At 42.6% G+C, this 21,248-nt stretch overlaps 1 long non-coding RNA gene across 19 annotated transcripts in view; it reads right to left on the bottom strand.

The window, feature by feature from the left end:
- Positions 1-21,248, bottom strand: part of LOC108620390 (uncharacterized) — a 159,235-nt gene that overhangs the window by 110,957 nt on the left and 27,030 nt on the right. For 3 of the 19 annotated variants that reach the window (XR_016271291.1, XR_016271293.1, XR_016271284.1), the window contains 2 exons: positions 13,307-13,527; positions 13,158-13,233 (listed from right to left, as the gene is read on the bottom strand). The exons of 2 other annotated variants lie outside the window; for them this stretch is intronic. This is a non-coding gene — a long non-coding RNA (uncharacterized LOC108620390). 14 more of the 19 variants (XR_016271283.1, XR_016271282.1, XR_016271281.1 and 11 more) reach the window with 11 other exon arrangements.

Genomic DNA, 21,248 nt, shown 5'->3' with positions numbered 1-21,248 from the left:
GGGCGATAAGATATCTTGGTGTCATGATAGACACAAGATTAACTTTCCGCGAGCACTTAGAATATGTGCATAAAAAGGCAGCTGATTCTTGTAGAGCTCTCTCGAGAATCATGCTTAACACGCGGGGACCTAAACAGCAACGACGTCTCCTCCTAACGAGCGTCATTAGGTCTGTCATCCTCTATGCTGCGCCAATATGGGCAAGAGCGATGGCAACGCCGAGCTACAGCCGAGGCATTTGCGCGATCTACAGGCTGAGCGCAATCAGAGTCAGCTGCGCTTTCAGGACTATCTCCGATGACGCGGCGCTCGTCATAGCCGGTATGGTGCCACTGGAGTATTTGGTCGCCGAAGCCGTGGAGCGGATTTCGCACGCGCCTGCGCGACTCAACGCTATCAGGGCGAACAGCATTGCACGATGGCAAAGAAAGTGGAATAGCTCAGCTAAAGGGCGGTGGACGCTTGAGCTTGAACCATGGGTTAACCGCAAACATGACGAGGTTAACTTCTACCTTACGCAGATCCTCTCGGGTCATGGATGCTTTCGGAGCTATTTGAAGCGCTTTGGCCACGAGGAATCTGACGAGTGCCCCTGGTGCGAGCGAGGGCATGTGGAAGACGCCAACCACATTCTTTTCGAATGTGGACGGTTCCTGGAGGAGAGGCGTCGTCTGGAAGAGGCAGTGGGCCGCTCCATCAGAGCGGACAACTTAGTCAACGCCATGCTGGAATCGGAGGAAGCTTGGGAACTAACAAGCACCTTCGCGGCCACAGTGATGATGGAGCTCCGCAGAGATGAGCGAATGAGAAGACGAGCTGTCCCAGGCTAAGGTAGCGCACAGTGCTTGTGAAGCAATGCTTTACGGCCGTCCCGCAAGCACCGCGCGCTATCCTAGCCACCACGCAACTTGCAATTTGTATAATTTTGTCAATAAATGAATATAAAACACACACACATACACGCACACACACACACACACACAGAGTTCGAGTTGCGTTTTCACGGAGTGCGGTCGATGTCATCGTGATCCATCGTAGACAATAGCTTGAACTGTGTTTTCCCCTGCGAAAGTGGAAAGAACTGAAGTCAACGTGTTTGCTGTGGGCGCGGCGTACCCAGCGACCTCAAAAAAACTACCAGAGACTTACTGCGCGGCGGTTCGTGGAATTCCCAAGCGGTATAATTCGGTGGTGCAAGAGAGGGGGGGCGATAGCGTCATTGTTTTGGCGTCAGGGCTTCTTTCCTTTCCTTGTCTTTTGTGGGCGCGTAAATTTTGTCACTTTAGGCGTCACACTTGCGCAATAATAAAAAGCAGGTGCATTCACTCTAACAGCTGTTAGTAGTGCTGGAAATTGCATCGGGCAATCAGCTGCTCACTAACGTTGGTGAGTTGCTAAGCCTTAGCAAAGACAGCAACCTAGCTGCTGGAGTGAAGTAGTAGTTATTAAAAGTAGTGCATACTTTCGGGCTCTCGCTGTAGTCAAGTTGAGTTTACGTTACTGCGGGTTGTAAACTCAGATTACATTAGTAGCCATTGCCCACTACAGGCTTCACGCCGTGGTAGTCGGAGCAGAAATGGATGCCATGATGGAGGACGAGCTGCAAGCTTTTGCGCGTCGTTCCTCGTTGCAGCGATCGCCGCAGCAACAACAGAGGGCGTTGGCGCAGCCGTCGACTTCTAACCAGGCTCCAGTGGCTGAGTGCCAGGCACCCAAGTCACTAAAAGAAGCGTTAGCTCAAATAGGAGCTACACTAGAGGGTTTGTCTGCCTTATTTGGGGGTCAGCGGCATATAAATGCCTTAATGAGAGAGGAGCTGGCTAGGCTGGTCAGCCTTCACAAGACGGCCGAAGCGTTCTGCAACCGTTCGGTTAAAAACTGTGAGGTGCAGACCACGCCACTCAAAAAAGTAGGCGAAAACATTAAGGCAGCGAGCATTAGTGCTACAGTAGGTAGCAATACTCCCAAGCGGTCGAGGGAAGTTGCCTCCGAACAGAGGAAAACTCCCTCAAAAAAGCCGAGGCCCAATAGAAGTGCAGCGAACCCAAAAGAACCAATGGCTCTACGGGCTACAGCTGAAACTGAAACTTCAAACCAGGCCGCTCGACAGACAAACCAGAGCAGCTGGACAGTCGTCAAAGGGCGAAAGCCTATGCAAAAACGTCCCAGGACTGACGCGATTGCGATTTCAGGCGTAGGGGGTTGCAGCTATGCGGACATGCTTCGTGTAGTTAAAAGCGACCCAAATTTGAAGCATCTGAGCAGCGACGTTCAAGGCATTAGGAAGACAGCTAAGGGGGACCTTCTATTGCAACTGAGTAGGAAGCCGGAGCATAGCGCTGAGGCTCTGCACGAAGCTGTAGGCAAGGCCTTGGGAGACCGAGCGGTAGTGAAAACACTTACCGAATCGGCTCAAGTTGAGATTCGCGATCTAGATGAGTTAGCGACCAAAGAGGAGATCTTGGAAGCAATTAGGGTGGAGTTGAAGGATAGCTCACTCCCCATTGAGGCTATCAAATCGCTTCGGCCAGCTTTTGGTGGACAGCAAAGAGCTACGGTTGCTCTTCCAATTGGGAAAGCTAAAACTCTGCTCGAGCTGTCCAAAATTAGAATAGGATGGGTAGTTTGCCGTATCCGAGCCGTGGAGCAGCCTAAACGCTGTTTCAAGTGCCTCGATTACGGTCATATGGCAGCAAACTGCGGTAACGACTGTGACTTAAAGGGCGCCTGTTTCAGGTGTGGAGAGATGGGTCACAGTGCCAAAGCATGCACCAAGCCACCAAAATGTAGCCTCTGCATCCGGAAAGGTGAAAAGCAGACGGACCATTCAGCAGGCAGCTTCAAGTGCCCATCTTACCGTGAAGCTGCTCGTAAAATGAAATGTTAAGGTTTTTGCAGCTTAACTTTAATCATTGTGTTGCTGCCCAAGATCTTCTAGAGCAGACCATTAGGGAAAAATGTATAGATGTAGCTTTTCTCAGTGAGCCTCACCACTGTAGAACCAGCTGCCCTAGGACATGGTCAACAGACGTTAATGGCAAAGCTGCGTTGTGGGTATGCGGCAACTCAACGAACGTACTTTCGAATGTTAAGTCATTCAATGGGTTCGTACGTGGCCGATATGGTAGCTTATGGCTTTACAGTTGCTATCTGGCCCCCAGCATGCAGCTCAGTGAATTCACGACGGTGCTCGACGAGCTTGCCGAGGATGCTAGGGGTCGGAAGGCCATTATAGCTGGAGATTTTAACTCCTGGGCGCTAGAATGGGGTAGCCCCACAACAAATGCCAGAGGTCGTATCCTACTGGAGATCTTCGCGACACTAGATGTTGCACTGCTCAACACTGGCCATGAGTACACCTTCAGTCGGGCGGGATACGGGTCTGTTATCGACATTACTTTTGTCACTTCATCCCTCTTTCGGGGAGCAACATGGAGCCATTGCGATAGCTATACAGGCAGCGATCATACGGCACTTCTGTTCACAATAGGTGAGCCACCTGCCAGGGCGTCAACATTGTGGAGGGAGTCGTATCGGCTAGATACTTTTGATCCCGCGGTCTTTTCAGAGGCCATTCAGTCTCTGGGTACAATTGGTAATGCTGAGGCCAGAGCATGCCAAATGGTAGCCCAAATACAGTGTGCCTGCAATAGCAGCATGTTACGTCGCAAGCAGTTTACGCGACAACATGAGTCTACGTATTGGTGGAATACGCAAATAGGTGACATTCGTCGCAAATGCATCCAGGCGAGAAGAAGCTACCAACGGGCTCGCGGTAGGTCTACGTTTTTTGAGAAACAGTTAGCTTACCAGGCGGCTAGAAGACAGCTGAAGAAGGCCATCCGGGCAAGCAAAAGAGAATGTTTTTTACAGTTGTGCGACTCAGCCGAATATGACCCTTGGGGCAGGGCATATAAGATAGTAGTTAAAAGACTATACGCAGGTAGACAGGTGCAGCCTACGGATCGTCTGGAGCTTAAATCGATTGTGGAAACACTCTTTCCAGAAAGTCTAAGCTCCATTCACGCCCCTGAGTCCGAGTCTGCTGATCAGGGCTCAACGAGCACTGAAATTGTTTTAGTTACAGAGGAAGAAATATCAGTAGTTCTCCGAGGTCTTAGAACCAACACAGCTCCAGGGCCGGACGGGATCCCAAATCGTGCGCTAAAGCTAGCCCTCGCCTTGCACCCAAGTACGTTCGCCGAATTTTTTAATGAATGCCTGATCCAAGAGACGTTCCCGGCAAAATGGAAAGCCCAGAATCTGGTATTGCTACCCAAGGCTGGCAAACCACTAGGTGAGCCATCTTCGTACAGACCGATCTGTCTCTTAGACACCATGGGAAAGGTGTTTGAGAAACTGATCTGCTCTAGGCTGGAGACTGCGATTGCAAGCGCCGGAGGCCTGTCACCAAACCAATTTGGATTCCGGAAGGCCCGGTCAACAACGGACGCGCTTAACAAAGTTGTCGGTCTGGCCACTTCCGCTATTCAAGGCACCAGATGGAGGCACGGGACGAAGGAATACGGCATCATCGCGACCCTGGATGTAAGGAATGCCTTCAACACAGCTAGTTGGGATATGATACTGAATGCGCTGTCACAATATAATATCCCTAAATATCTAAGAGAGATAATAAAGAGCTACTTCAGAGGAAGAACACTGGTATACAACACGAGTGAGGGTCCCCAAACTCATACAGTGTCAGCTGGAGTACCCCAAGGCTCAGTGCTGGGGCCTCTCCTATGGAACATCATGTACGACGGCGTACTGCGCTTGGAACTACCAGCAGGCGCGCACACCATTGGCTTTGCTGATGATGTAGCTGTCGTAGCCATAGGAAAGGAGCTAAAAGATACAGAGGATATGTGCAGCGAAAGTATCAATCGCATACGAAGCTGGTTGACAGGAGCAGGGCTCGAGCTTGCGGCACACAAGACCGAAGTTGTACTAGTCAGCAGTCGCAAAAGAGTGGAAACTGCCAATATAAAGATCGGCAGCGTCACCATTGCGTCCAAGAGGGCGATAAGATATCTTGGTGTCATGATAGACACAAGATTAACTTTCCGCGAGCACTTAGAATATGTGCATAAAAAGGCAGCTGATTCTTGTAGAGCTCTCTCGAGAATCATGCTTAACACGCGGGGACCTAAACAGCAACGACGTCTCCTCCTAACGAGCGTCATTAGGTCTGTCATCCTCTATGCTGCGCCAATATGGGCAAGAGCGATGGCAACGCCGAGCTACAGCCGAGGCATTTGCGCGATCTACAGGCTGAGCGCAATCAGAGTCAGCTGCGCTTTCAGGACTATCTCCGATGACGCGGCGCTCGTCATAGCCGGTATGGTGCCACTGGAGTATTTGGTCGCCGAAGCCGTGGAGCGGAATTCGCACGGGCCTACGCGACTCAACGTTGTCAGGGCGAACAGCATCGCACGATGGCAAAGAAGGTGGAATAGCTCAGCTAAGGGGCGGTGGACGCACAAGCTCATCCCGGAGCTTGAACCATGGGTTAACCGCAAACATGGCGAGGTTAACTTCTACCTTACGCAGATCCTCTCGGGTCATGGATGCTTTCGGAGCTATTTGAAGCGCTTTGGCCACGAGGAATCTGACGAATGCCCCTGGTGCGAGCGAGGGCATGTGGAAGACGCCAACCACATTCTTTTCGAATGTGGACGGTTCCTGGAGGAGAGGCGTCGTCTGGAAGAGGCAGTGGGCCGCTCCATCAGAGCGGACAACTTAGTCAACGCCATGCTGGAATCGGAGGAAGCTTGGGAACTAACAAGCACCTTCGCGGCCACGGTGATGATGGAGCTCCGCAGAGTCGAGCGATCGAGAAGACGAGCTGTCCCAGGCTAAGGTAGCGCATAGTGCTTGCGAAGCAATGCTTTACGGCCGTCCCGCAAGCACCGCGCGCTATCCTAGCCACCACGCAACTTGTAATTTGCTATATAATTTTGTTAATAAATGAATATAAAAAAACACACACACACACACACACACAAACATTTACATACATATACACACACAAGCATAAACACGCATGGGCGACAGTGAGCGCTTACTATGAGAACTTAATTGCTTAATAACTTTTTTTGTGGACGTACGATTTTCAGATTATGATTATAACATGGATATGCATGTAATTGCTAAAGCACAAGTCTCTAGTATTTGAAATACGCTTTTTACAAAAGTGAGGGTGAGGGGGTGAATTTAAGGGTGAGGGGTAAATTTTAACAAAAACCGAAATTGTATAAATTGCATATAAGCATACATTAAAATTTTGGAGACTCTAGCAATAAAGGTGTAGAAGATATAATTTTATAACTGGTTTTCGATAAGTTTTTTTTATCGATAAAAAAAGATCGGGAGGAGTTATCGATTTTTAATGATAAACTTGATATGCGCGCTTTAATCTTCTGAAATCGACGCGTTCATACATACAGACAGACGGACAGACGGACGGACGGACAGACGGACAGACAGACGGACAGGGCCAAATCAACTCAGCTCGTCGCCCTGATCAAGAATATATATACTTTGTGGGGTCTGCCACGCCTCCTTCTGCCTGTTACATACATTTCAACAAAACCATTATACCCTGATTTCCCATTGAAAATGGTTTTGTTCCATATGTTACCGTATCAAGCCTGAAAACTTCCAACTCATCATCTGGCGAATTCCTCCATAAAATGCATTGTAGATAGCTGTCCGGCTCAGGTACTTTCACGCAACGATACATTTTGCAAATATCACCGGTGAGTGCAACTGGATAAGATCGGAAGCGCAATAATATGTCGACTAATTTTGGCTGAATGACGGGACCTGACATTAGAATGTCATTCAACGAATGCCCAGTTGTTGTAGATGCAGATCCATCAAAGACGACGCGAAGCTTGGTGGTTGTGCTATCATCCTTCAAAACGCAGTGATGAGGAAGAAAATATCTGCATAGATGGAATGAATTTAGAAGAACGCGGGACATGTGACCAAGTTCAAGATACTCTTTCAGAAATGCTGGGTATTGAGACTTTATATGCGGCAAACGACTCAATTTCTTCTCCAAATTGAGTAACCGATGTCGCGCTTGCTCATAAGAATCTCCAAGAAGCTCGCAACTAAGCTTAACAGGCAGGCGTACTGTATATTGGCCACTAGCCAATCGATTGTAATGCCTCGCAAAATGCGCCTCGCAGTCTGAGTCTTCCTTGCTGAACTTTACAATGGAATCGCTGCAGCGCTGAGCTTCCCAAAAGCGACGAACGAGACTGTCCAACTTGATATCAGCACAGGAGTCTGTAATCAAATCCGAAGGCGCCTTTGAAGCTATTAGCACGGAGTTGTGGTTGCGAGCCTCGCCACCTGATACAACCCAACCAAGACAAGTCTTCTGTAACATTGGAAGCATCAACTTGATTTATCCCACACAGAGCAAATCATAATACAGGCTAGCTCCGATAAGCAGATCTACTCGTTGCGGCCTATGGAAAGCTGGATCTGCCAGCACTATATTTTGCGGTATGCTCCAATTGCTCGCATTCACAATAGAACTGGGCTGCCTGCCAGTTATATTTGTAGCTACCATAGCCGTTATGCTAGTTGTATATTCAGGTGCATGAGCTTGAAGAGTGAGGCAAATCCTGCTGCCATCCATGGCAACATTGGAGTCGCCTACGCCGCATACAGATGCAACCGATTTTGTTCTCTTAAGTTGCAGGAGATTCGCAAATCTGGCTGTAATGAGATGTAGTTGAGAGCCTGAATCTAAAAGTGCACGACAAGGAATAAGCTCGCCAAACCGATTCCTTGCCAGAACCACTGCGGTAGCCAGCAGCACAACATCGCTGTGCCGATCCTTGGATAAGAGAGTAGTGGCTGGTGCCGAGGGCTGAGGGATGATCTGTATGTTGAAGATTTTTGATGGGGCGGAATTGCTGCCTGCGATGTGTTGGAGTGGCCGAGGTGAAGAAGCGTATGATGCTTGATTCCACAGACTCGACAACTGCGCGAGCCACATTGTCGCGACTGATGACCGCCCTTGAGACAGTTCAAACATAAGCCAGCCTTTTGGACCCCATTCAGGCGAAGACTAGGAGACAAGTTTGCGAATCTTGGGCATTTGTCGATTGTGTGCTCAAGATCATTACAAAAATTGCAATAGAGTTCAAAGTTGTTGGTGCGAGCGCAATTACAAGAGTAAAGTAAATGTATGCTTTAGCGCAGACACAAAACTTGGAATAAGTCGTATTTGTTGAGCAGAGCACTTGCAACTTTAATAAACTGCCACAGAATTATATTATGGTACTCAAATAATATACACGTATGAATTGTTGCACACCGATACGATTATTATGGACGCGCTCGTATCGCAGCCGTGGCGAAAGACAGTCAACGAAGAATAACGGCAAGCATGTAATTACACTGTGCTTATGCAAACTTAATCACCTATAGATTGAAGCTATAGAACACGCAGTCACTAACCATAGACATAGTTCAGAAATTAGCTGATTCTTTATTAGATTGTCGTTTGCAGAAGTTTTCGCATGTGTACTACCGAACGAAAGAGTGTCTGGCGAATTGGCAAAGTAACGGCACGCCACTAATCGCTATATACACTGCTTATGTTCACGGGTGTATGTATGTATTTGATGCTGTCAATATATATATATATGCAAATATATAAAAAGAAACGAAAGAAATCACGTCGGGGTCACCAAATGTTGAGCTATCGAGAAAATTTTCGAATAGCTTTAAATTATTAAACGATTGAATTTACTTAATGATTAGTTTATTAGCGATTATTAGAGTTTACAGAGTTTATGTGATAGACGCGAGCAAGCGACTAGGCTGTCGTGCTGTCCGCTACTATGTTTGTAATAGTCAATCTAACACTGCATCTGCTCTAAACAAGAGTTAATTGCATACTAATTACAATGTACGCGAGCCGGCGGATTAAGCTGAGCCGGTGCGTGGGTGAAAGAGACAACGCAAAAGGAAGAACGTGATCTCCGTTACAAATTCTCTTAAATGATAACATATTCTATGAACTGCCGCTCTTAATTACAATGAAGCGAAAATTGCTGAGCCCAACAGCTTCTCTATCACGACTTGCGTCGCCTTTACAATCCACGCCACTACTTTGCTAGATCAGCTAGTTGATAAATCAAAATTGCTTCAGTGCTAGAGTGTCATTGGACAAAACTATAGTAACGGCTGAAAAATCCAGATCTCAATCGTAATTCTTAGAATATGCTAGAAAGCGAGCTTTAGTCTGTACGCGTAGAATAATCGATGAACGTGTGCATATGTATAGGAAAATCGCGCTGAGTTGCTGCTAGCTTGGAGCCGCTAATATTATGGGATCAGGCTCTGCTTTTTGTTGCGTACTAGACTTGAAAATTGCACTTTGTACTCGGGTTGACAGCGATTCAGCTGTGAATGAGTATTTTGCAATCGGCAACACCCGACTGCAACGTTCTTACTTATTTGTATGGCAAGTATTTATAATTTAAATATATAATTTAAGGATCGCATTTGAACATTTTTATCCATTTAAATTACTCACCAACAGGCCAATTATCAAAGACAGTTTTAGCAATGTCACCAGCAGAATCTGTTGTATTAAAAACAAATTCTTTTGTTTTACCGCTTACCAAAATTAAACGTAAGTTGATCTGTAAGAAAAAACAACTTTCAACTTTTAAAATACATTAAATGACACATCCTTTTATAGAAGTATCTTTTTATACCCTGAACCTAGACGCACCCAGAAGGAGCAAAAAAAAAAAGGTATTTAAATGTATGTATATACCAGAAAACTGCAACAAACCACCGGTATTTAAGGTGCACCGGGTAAATGTTGGATGATTTTGACACCCGGGTGTTTTCAACCACCGCACAAATGCGTACAACCACTCGCCTCAAAAAAATATTTGAGTGTTTGTGCACACAAGCTGTAAAAGTGAGTAGGTAGTTTTTTTTTTTTTTTTTTTGCATATGTGTGTGTGGCATATGCCGGCGATTGAGCGTCGAAAGAAAAGAAATACACCAAAATTGAGACATACAATGTGTGTGTGTGTCGCCGATGTTAAGGTTTCTTTTGTGCACGCCTTCGGTTGAGTTGTTTTTTACGTACTTGCTGCTCGAAATGCGTGCAAAATAGGAACAAATAAAAAACAAAAAAAAACAATATTGAAATCAAAAATAAATTTTTTTACATTCATTTAATATATTAAATGAACATTATAATACTGTTGAGCTATCGAGATTTTTCGAATAGCTTTAAAGTATTAAACGATTGAATTCACTTAACGATTAATTTATTAATGATTATTAGAGTTTACAGAGTTTATGTGTTAGACGTGTTCTTACAACAGTTAATTGCATACTAATTTCAATCTACGCAGGCCGGCTGATTGCTCAGCTTAATCAGCTGCGTGGGAGGAAGAGACAACGCAAAAGGAAGAACGTGATCTCCGTTACAAATTCTCTTAAATGCTAACATATTCGATGAACTGCCGCTCTTAATTACTATGAAGCGATGATTGCTGAGCCCAGCATTCCACAACAAGTTCAGATATTCGTCGCGCCAACGAGTCCAGAACACCTGCTGGAGATAGCTTGCGCGCTGCCAAGCATCCAAACGATTAAAATTGAGCCCTGTCACGTTGGGCTCACTGAAGGATGAAGGAGGGCCACTGTTGAGGAAATGCGCAAGGGTCAATATGTCTGATGGGTGCTCTGAAATTGAAACTAAAGAGCGTGCATTGACGACAGCAGCGATGTTGCAAACCAGTGTGCGAAGCTCATTGTAAGTTAGGACGGAGGGCCCAGCACACCACTTTCTCAATTTAAACTTCCCATATGCCAAAATTCCAGCTGTCTCTTGCATAACCAGTCTTGCTTCTTCGACTGAATTTCCTCCACTAATCAAATCGTCAACATAGAAATCGCGAAACAGTACGTCGGAACCGACTGGGAATGCGTTCCTTTCATCTACGGCAAGCTGATGCATGGCGCGCACAGACAAGAATGACGCTGGTTTTGTTCCATATGTGACCGTATCAAGCCTGAAAACTTCCAACTCATCATCTGGCGAATTCCTCCATAAAATGCAATGCAGATAGCTGTCCGGCTCAGGTACCTTCACGCAACGACACATGTTGCGAATATAAGATAAGATCGGAAGCGCAGTAATATGTCGACTAATTTCGGCTGAATGACGGGACCTGACATTAGAATGTCATTCGACGAATGCTCAGTTGTGGTAGATGCTGATCCATCAAAGACGACGCGAAGCTTGGTGGTTGTGCTATCTTCCTTAAGAACGCAGTGATGAGGAAGAAAATATTTTCCTTTCGAAGGCGCCTTTGAAGCTATTATCACGGAGTTGTGGTTGCGAGCCTCGCCACCTGATACAACCCAACCAAGACGAGTCTTCTGTAACAATGGAAGCATCAACTTGATTTATCCCACACAGAGCAAATCATAATACAGGCTAGCTCCGATAAGCAGATCTACTCGTTGCGGCCTATGGAAAGCTGGATCTGCCAGTACAATATTTTGCGGTATGCTCCAATAGCTCGTATTTACATTAGAACTGGGCTGCCTGCCAGTTATATTTGTAGCTACCATAGCCGTTATGCTAGTTGTATACTCAGATGCGTTAGCTTGAAGAGTGAGGCAAATGCTGCTTCCATTCATGGCAACAGTGGAGTCGCCTACGCCGCATACAGATGCAATCTATTTTGTTATCTTAAGTTGTAGAAGATTCGCAAATCTGGCTGTAATAAGATGTAGTTGAGAGCCTGGATCTAAAAATGCACGACAAGAAACAAGTTCGCCAAACCGATTCTTTGCCAGAACAACTGCAGTAGCCAGCAGCACAAAATTGTTGTGCGCTCCTTGGATAAGAGAGTAGTGGCTTGTGCTGAGGGAAGATTTTTGATGGGGCGGAATTGCTGCCTGCGATGTTCTGGAATGGCCGAGGTGAAGAAGCGTATGATGCTTTACTCCACAAACCCGACAACTGCGCGAGCCACATTGTCGAGACTGATGACCACCCTTGAGACAATTTAAACATAAGCCAGCCTTTCGGACCTCATTTAGGCGAAGACTAGGAGATTGTGTGCTCAAGATCATTACAAAAACTGCAACTGTGCGCACAGTGGCCGGCTGCGAAAGATGTTGATCTGCTGGTAGCAACCTTACTGCAAAAATTCATAGGCTTACTTGACGAATAGTTTGTTAGAGCAAATTTCCTCGATTCCAAAGTACGGCAACGAAGCTCAAGAAACTTTGAACTTCGGACATTATTGTTGACTGCATGACCATTATCAGATCATCAAAGTCAATGCGCAAATCACTGGACATCTCAGTAAAAGCGAGCTCATCGAGACTTTCATGGGCCTTGCTAAAGGGGTGGCTTAGCTTGTCGATATGCTCCAGAAGAACATTTAAAGTGCTGTCACTGTGATCGGCAAGAGCATCTGAATCAACCTTGGCTTGTAGTATTTTTACGCGTTCAAACACCGACTGTACCTTGAGCTTATAAAACCGCACGCGATCTTCGGGAGCAACTGCACTAGCATCTAAATTCGCCATGACAAGTAAAGAGTAACACGATAGAGTTCAAAGTTGTTGGTGCAAACGCTATTACAAGAGTAAAGTAAATGTATGCTCTAGCACAGACACGAAACTTGGAACAAGTAAGAAGACTCTAGTCGAGACTGCTCGACTAGGAGATACCATGAACCCTCTAATCTGATATTCTAATCAGTCTGCACTTCTTTTCGATTAAGTCATAAAGGCTCATTTGACAGTCACTCTACAATTCAAACTATACAGAATTGACAAACTACTGAATCGCCAGACAATTATCATCCCATCTCATACATACATTCACATATGTAGGCAAATGTATGTGCTCACTCAAAGGCTAATCAACGCACTATGGGTAAAAACCCCGATATTTTGGCATAAATTGTCCCTGTTGAGATAGAAGGCTGAAATTTTTTATACATACTAATATGTATTTTGTTTAATTTTGGATTTTTTTTTTTTTAATTTAGCCACGCCTACATCCCCTCCCCCTCCATACAAATTTATAAAGTATGCAAATTAAGACTTTTCCTTATATACAAGTGTAAATTAAATCCTATTTATATTTTATATATATTTTTAATATGTTTTACATATATTTAATATATATTTTTGGATCCGCCCCATTCGCTGTAAGAGAAACAAAAGAAATATCATAAATAAGCATGAGTCAATTAATTTTTTCAAAATTTGCTTTCAATACCTGAACAAAAATTTTAATCACTTTCTTCTTCTTCCAACTCAATACAATTGTCATCGTAAGTGTTCTCATCTGTGCCATCAGAATCATCTTCCTCATCTTGGCTTTCGGTTGAGCCGGTGTGCTGGTTTGAAGTATTGTGAGAATAATCCTCTAAGAGTTCAACAACTTCTGATGGCAAATTCTTTCTCCTATTTCGCCGCGCTCGTTCTTTTAAGCTAAGGCTAGAAATAAGTGGATCAGATGAGTCAAGTGCTCTGTTAAACACATCACTTATATTCTCTAGCCGACTGCTCTTTCTAGCATGGGATTTCCGATCGTTCTTGTAGATTTTGTTTCGCGCTTCAGACGCATTTTCTCCCAAAACGCCAACTGGAACTATACAATTGTCCATTATTTGATGTCCATGCACCAAAATTTTGTGGACAGTTGGAGACATTGGACACCAAAAGTATTTTGCCGTGTACATATAAAGGGTTTTCTCGCATAGATCTTTAAATTTCCAGGAGTTTACCTTATACTCGCAAGAAATAGTAATTAATATTGTATAAAAGTTTCTTAAAATTTGGTCATCAAAACTTAAAATGTTGGAAAACAGCTCGACATTATTGAAAGCTCTTCTTGCGGTGTTGCCGTCATTGGTATTGCCACTTCCATTTTGTTTGGGGCTGTTCCAGCATTCGATTGCATTTAGGCAAATTATAATATACAAATCGCACAAATTGTTCACAAATTGTCAATGGCGTTTAGTTGATCGTCTGAAATATTTGCTGTGCCTATTTTCTGTACGATATAATCTACAACAGCGCTTTCTTGTCGCTTGTTGCTGCTCCACACTTCCAGCAGCATGGAATTGCAGAGCTCATGTGTAACTGCAACATGCCGATTATTTTTTGAAGGGGCAAATATGAGCAAGAAGTCCTTTTATTATTGGGTTTAGCAAATATTAACACAGATTTTCTCATTTAAACATTTTAAATACCTTTCTCGCCTCAAAAGTTACAACTCACGAAACGCACAAATAAGTTTTAGTTTTTATCTAAAAATACACAACAACAACACATTGCACAATTGGACGATAAATCACAGAACTACCACAATTAATATAATGATCTTATTTGACATACCTTCCTGAATCTTTTCCATAACAAATATTTTTCACTATCTCAAACACCCAAAGATTTACACACATTGAAAGTAGAGAATAATTTCCCGCACTTTTTTCAATTTACCATGCAACACTGAATCAGCAGATTTTGACGAAGCTTAAAACATTATGGGTAGTCCCCAAAATTTTATAAAAATTGTTTTTAAGTCGGCTGGAGTTTTCTAAATGAGAATATAAACAAGTAAGAAAGCTCTAGTCGAGACTGCTCGACTACGAGATCCCCTGAACCCTTGGAGCAATAGATATTTCAATAATTTTTCGCGTCTTTCAGCTTACACAAGAAACACGCACACACACACACACGCACGTACGCATACACAGGCATACATACACACACACACGCATACAGACAGAAACGCATACACACACTCACATACACACACACATACACAAACACATACATACACATACACAAACACATACACAAACACATACACAAACACATTCACACACATACACAAACACATACACACACAAGCACCCACGCATAAACGCATGGGCTGCAGTGTGCGCTTACTATGAGAACTTAATTGTTTAATAACTTTTTTTATGGACGTACGATCTTCATGAAACTTTCAGATTATGATTATAACATAGATATGCATGTAATTGCCAAAGCACAAGTCTCTAGTATTTGAAATACGCTTTTTACAAAAGTGAGGGTGAGGGGGTGAATTTAAGGGTGGGGGGTAAATTTTAACAAAAACCGAAATTGTATAAATTGCATGTAAGCATACATTAAAAATTTGGAGACTCTAGCAATAAAGGTGTAGAAGATATAATTTTATAACTGGTTTTCGATAAGGTTTTTTATCGATAAAAAAATATCGGGATGAGTTATCGAATTTTAATGATAAACTTGATATGCGCGCTGTAATTACGGACATTTTAAAAAAAATTTGAAGTCTCTAGCTCTTATATCTTCTGAAATCGACGCGTTCATACATACGGACAGACGGACAGACAGACGGACAGGGCCAAATCAACTCAGCTCGTCACCCTGATCAAGAATATATATACTTTGTGGGGTCTGCCACGCCTCCTTCTCCCTGTTACATACATTTCAACAAAACCATTATACCCTGATTTCCCATTGAAAATGGGTTCAGGGTATAAAAGTTGGCGAGTACTGAAAAAAATTTTTTTTTTTATTTATGCCAAAAAATCGGACTTTTTACCCATAGTGCAACCCATAGCGAAATCATATTCTTTATGCGCATCAACGCTTTCATATCCTTCCCACGAATAACCATCGAAACGCTTACATTTTGTTTGCATAAGCGTGACAAACGCTTTTATGAATTCGGTATACCCTTCACTCACTCACTCTAGGGCAAATGGAAATAAATTCATTGTCTATTATTACCCTTTTATTATTTAAAAGAAATCTAATTATAAAGCTACTATTTATACCCGGAACCCATTTTCAATGGGAAATCAGGGTAAAATGGTTTTGTTAAATGTATGTAACAGGCGGAAGGAGGCGTGGTAGACCCCATAAAGTAGGTATATTTTTGATCAGGGCGACGGCTGAGTCAATTTAGCTCTGTCCGTCTGTCCGTATGTATGAACGCGTCAATTTCAGAAGATATAAGAGTTAGAGACTTCAAATTTTATTTCCTAGGTCCGTGTATAGCGCGCGCATATCGAGTTTTTTAAATATCGATAACTTGCCCCGGTATTTTGTTATCGATTAAAAACATTATCGAAAACCAGTAATAAATTTATATCTCCTACATCTTTAAAGCTAAAGTCTCCAAATTTTTTTATGTAAGTTAACACAACTGACCAGCAGAGCACAGACATTCAAGTCGATCATGCGCCATCAGCATGAATGTTTACGAAAACTAGCCGTTCCGAGCGGATATTGCACAACAGCGACAGTGGCTTCAGCACGCAACAATGTTACTGACCGAAGAAATGTGATTCCTCGCATAATATGCAATGTCAGCGTCTTCAGGGTTTAGGGCTAGCTTTGAGTATAAGAATTTATGTCACTTAGCTTCAGTTGATTTTTGGAAATAAAGAACGTCGGTCATCGTCACGGAATTATTCAAGTCTTCTCATTACGTGCAACACCGCACACTAACAGTTACAAGTGTTAACACCGCAGCATCGTGCGTGTCAAACCATAACTAATACAAAGTAAGGAGCACCGCTACAGCGTATGTGCAAATATAAACAAATATAGAATTGTGCATATTGATAATATGTATACTTATATGCATTTTATACAATCTTGGTTTTTGTCGAAATTTACCCCCCACCTCTAATTCACCCCCACCATCACATTTCCAAAAGGCGTATTTCAAATACTAGGGACTTGTGCCTTGGCAAATACATGCATATCTATGTTATATTCATAATAATGAAGATAGTCCATCCAGAAGAAAAGTTATTAAGCAATTAACTTCCTATAGTCAGCCAACACTGCAGCCAATGCGTGTTTATGCGTGCGTACGTATGTCTGTGTGTGTGCGTGTATGTGTGCATATACGAACAATTATTGAAATATCACTTGCTCGAAGGGTTCAGGGGATCTCGAAGTCGAGCAGTCTCGACTAGAGCTTTCTTACTTGGTTAATTATTAAATGTATCGTGATTAAATTAATTAATTCTAAAGTCGAACTCCAAACTATGAATTTAATTATTTAATTTATCCTAACTAAATAAATTAAATTTTTGTTGCCTATTCTTCTTTGTTATACTCATTCACGAAAGTGAATTAGTATATTGGTTTTGTGCAATGTCTGTCCGTCCGTCTGTATGTCTGTCCTTCCGTCCGTCTGTCCGTCTATCCGTCTGTCCGTATGAGCGCAATCTATTTCGGCGCTATTGAAGCTAGAGACTTGAAATTTGGAATACATACTCGTGTATATCTTCGATTTATAGAGCGTTAAAATTTTCCCGATTCGCCCACTAGGGGCGTGACAATTCGGAAAATTCATTTTTCGATATGCCAGAAATTATATTAGTTAAAGAGCTAGAAAGCTGAAATGTGGTATGTAGGTCCGCGTCAACCACCCTAGATCACGAGCTATGGCGGATACATCTCCGCCCATTGGGGGCGTGGCAAATCGGATAAAACTGTATCTCTAAGAGTTTTACAGCTAGAGCGCTGAAATTTTTTACGTCAGCTAATGTTTTAATTCTATAAAGTCTGAAGAGTGGCGTGGCAAATCGGACTTGAAGATATAGTGACACTATTGATGACAGAGACCTCAACTTTTGTATATATACTCGGGCTGATCACCCAAGACCAAAAAGTTTTGTCGGATATATGTCCGCCCACAGGGGGTGTGGCAAACCGCAAAAGTTGATATCTCCTAAAGTATAAAAGCTAGACGCTTCAAATTTAGATAGTTAAGTTTCCAGTACCTCCTCTACCAGTATCTATCTACGCTTCTTTGGGGGCGTGGCATATCGAAAAATACCCTGTAATTTTCACATCTTTATTATCATTATTATCACGTTCTAAGAATTTACCAAAATTGAGGTGTCTACGCCCAGTAGGGACGTCGCGAATCGGAAAAAACTGTATTTTCTACGGTATTAGAGCGAAACTTAAACACTAAATTGTTGATGGGATGTGAATGAGTATTCCGCAGCCGGAACGCCCGTTCTTACTGAAACGTTCTTACTTGTTTTCGCTTGATTTACTTAACAAGGCCATATTTCTTTCCTAAATTGTGCTACGTTGAGGTCACAACTTACTTGGTCTTGTCAACTGCATTCCTCTGTTCTTTGTGGGACTCTCTGTCTCCCTATCAGAAATTTCCGTCAGTTAACTTCCATGTCTGATCGTTCGGGTTGAGCGCAACTTAGTGTAACCGCTACACGATTGATTAAACGTAATAACGCAACCCGATCGAGTCCAAAGCCCGCAAGTCTATTAAACATGTCACTGTCCGATTTCATCTCGCCTGCGGATAGGCTTATTAAAATTGAGGCCCGCATTGACGAGACTTTAACGCCACTTAGGCGTTTCAGCTCCGGGCCTTCGAAATCCACTGAGATCGGGTCAAGGCGTTGTGGGATGATGCGGAACAGCAATATAAGGTCTGTGCCAGAGCATTGAACCAAGGGGCTAGCAGTGGCGCAGTTGAGTCCATGGAGGCCAAGTTCGACAACTGCCATACTGTTTATGAGCGGTGTACGAAAATAAAAATATAAAGTCAAATGTTACGGTTTTGCACTACGGCCATTTCTCAACAAATATATTTATTTTTAATTTTTTAATAATGAATACATAGCCCATTTGATTTATATAGGATATATCCCATTAAAAATGTAAATCAGGTTTTCTTGAAAAGTATATATATTCTTGATCAGGTACGACGAGCTGAGTCGATTTGGCCCTATCTTTCTGTCTGTCCGTCCGTATGAACGTTTAGACCCCAGAAGTTAGAGTTGAAATTTGGCATGCATACTCGTGTATACCATACGCAGTACAAGTTTACTTTATTTTTTCGATAATAATAATTCCGTCTGCCTGTTACATACATTTTACAAAACCATTATACCCTGATTTCCCATTGAAAATGGGTTCAGGGTATGATAAGATTCGTAATATTGACCACACTTAAGCCCAAGCATAGGCGTTCCCAACTGCTCATTTACCATTGCTCGGGCTTATGTGAGCAATATGTGGCGAGTGGATTCTATCGAATTCCCGTACATGCAGACTCAGTAGAGCGAACAGCTTTTGTAACGCCGCAAGAGCAATACGATTTTTTGGTTATGCTAATCGGATTGAAGAATGTTCCTTCAGTCAGTTATAAAATTACATCTTTTGAATTTTTATAGAATTTCGATTTTTATCATAATCATCCTCCTCATCATATTGTAAAAGACGTATTTCAGATACTAAAACATGTTCCTTATTAAAAGCAAAAGCAAATATTATTATTGTAGTCGAAAAGTTTGATGAAGAAAGTCGATCCCTAAGAAAAGTTATTAAATAATTAAGTTCCAATGGTAAACACAAAAAGTAGCCCGTGCGTGTCTATGCTTTCAATGAGCGTTTGTATGTGAGTGTTTCTTGACTAAGCAGAAAGACGCGAAGAATTATTGAAATATCATCCAATTATAAAGAAGTTACCTAATCTAAGACGGATTTTTGAAAAAAATTTTGGACGGCCATAACACATACCATACCATAACACAGCGTTGCAAGTTAGCTCACAAGTTGGTACATAGGAGGATCAGGACAACGAGCTGAGTCGATATAGCCCTGTCCGTCCGTATGAACGTCTAGACCTCAGAATTTATAAAAGCTAGAGTTGAAATTTGGCATGCATTGCTTACCATATTTTTTCGATAACTAATCCAATGACTTTACTATCGAGAATATACAAACATTTGATGAATACGAAGATTTTGTAATTTACAGATTTTGGATACCACGCCTCTTTGCCACCAATTCTCTTAAAAATTATTTCAAGTACTAGAGACTTGTGCATTGGAATATACACACATTTTAACCATATGATCACCCACGGAAAATTCATAGATAGTCCGTGTAAAAGAGAAATTATTCAACTAATAGATTTTCATAATATTGTCCACACTGCAGCGCAACCCTAGCGCAATCGCTGCTTATTTCGCAGCTTAGGTATGTGTGCATAAAAGAAGTACAGAATGATTAGAATATCAGCTTGAAGGGTTCAGGGTATCTGCAGTCTTGACTAGAGCCTTCTTATTTGTTTCTTCTGCTTAATCAATTCCAAATGCTCGTTTTCCTAGTTAAATTTGAATTTCAGGCGTTCAAAGCTCCTGGACATATGCTCAAGCAATAATCGCCAAGCATAGCTGATGAAATTGTTTATCGTTAAAAAGATGATTAGCAATATGGACGAAAATGTGGAAAAAATTATTTCTGCTCATTATTTCTTACTTTTATTAGAAAAATAGAATTTCTGCTGCGATATGTTCGCTATGTAGACTCGAATTTCTTTGTGAAAGCTTGCACACCGAATGTAAAATTACTGGCCGGGTGCATAGCGCAATATTATTGTTGCTCATTCTCTTCTGATAACTTGCATTTTATACTGCTAAAACTCGGCAACTCCCCACAACCCAACAAAACAACAAAATTTGCAAATGATGGTAGTAGACTTGCCAGTAGCATGATGCCGATCAGTTCTTCGTGCCATGCCATGCCAATGGCTGATAGATTTTAAACAATATTTGAAAAGTCCATGATGTACGTTTTCTTCTTCTGTCATCCTATTGCTTAAAAACTGTTTAAATAATGTTACCCTGAGAACAGATCCTGATGAGCGATATAACTTTTCCAGTTCGTTCCATGCAGTGCATCTCTTCAAACAATTTACTTGCGACGCACCCATAGATAAAATAAGCATTGCCTTAGCTTTGCCGTATTGGCCAAAGCACAAGGCTCCAGTATTTGAAATACGCATTTTACAAAGGTGAGGGTAAGGGGGTAAATTAGGGGTGGGGGGTAAATTTTGAAAAAAAAAAAAAAAAGAAATTCCATCAAGTACTTATAAATCTACATTAAACATTTTGTGACTCTAGCTTTAAAGATTAAGGAGATATAAATTTAATACTGGTTTTCGATAATGATTTTAATCGATAACAAAATAATGGGGCAAGTTATCGATATTTAAGGCAAAGCTCGATATGCGCGTGGTATACACGGACCTAGGTCTCTAGCTCTTATATCTTCTGAGATCGACGCGTTCAAACATACGGACAGACGGCCAGACGGACAGAGCTAAATCGACTCAACTTGTCGCCCTGATCAAGAATATA

Source organism: Drosophila arizonae, chromosome X (genome assembly GCF_054131065.1).
Source record: "Drosophila arizonae isolate 15081-1271.41 chromosome X, UAZ_ARI_1.0, whole genome shotgun sequence".
NCBI classification, from domain to species: Eukaryota; Metazoa; Arthropoda; class Insecta; order Diptera; family Drosophilidae; genus Drosophila; species Drosophila arizonae.
This window is presented reverse-complemented; position numbering and strand designations above follow the sequence as displayed.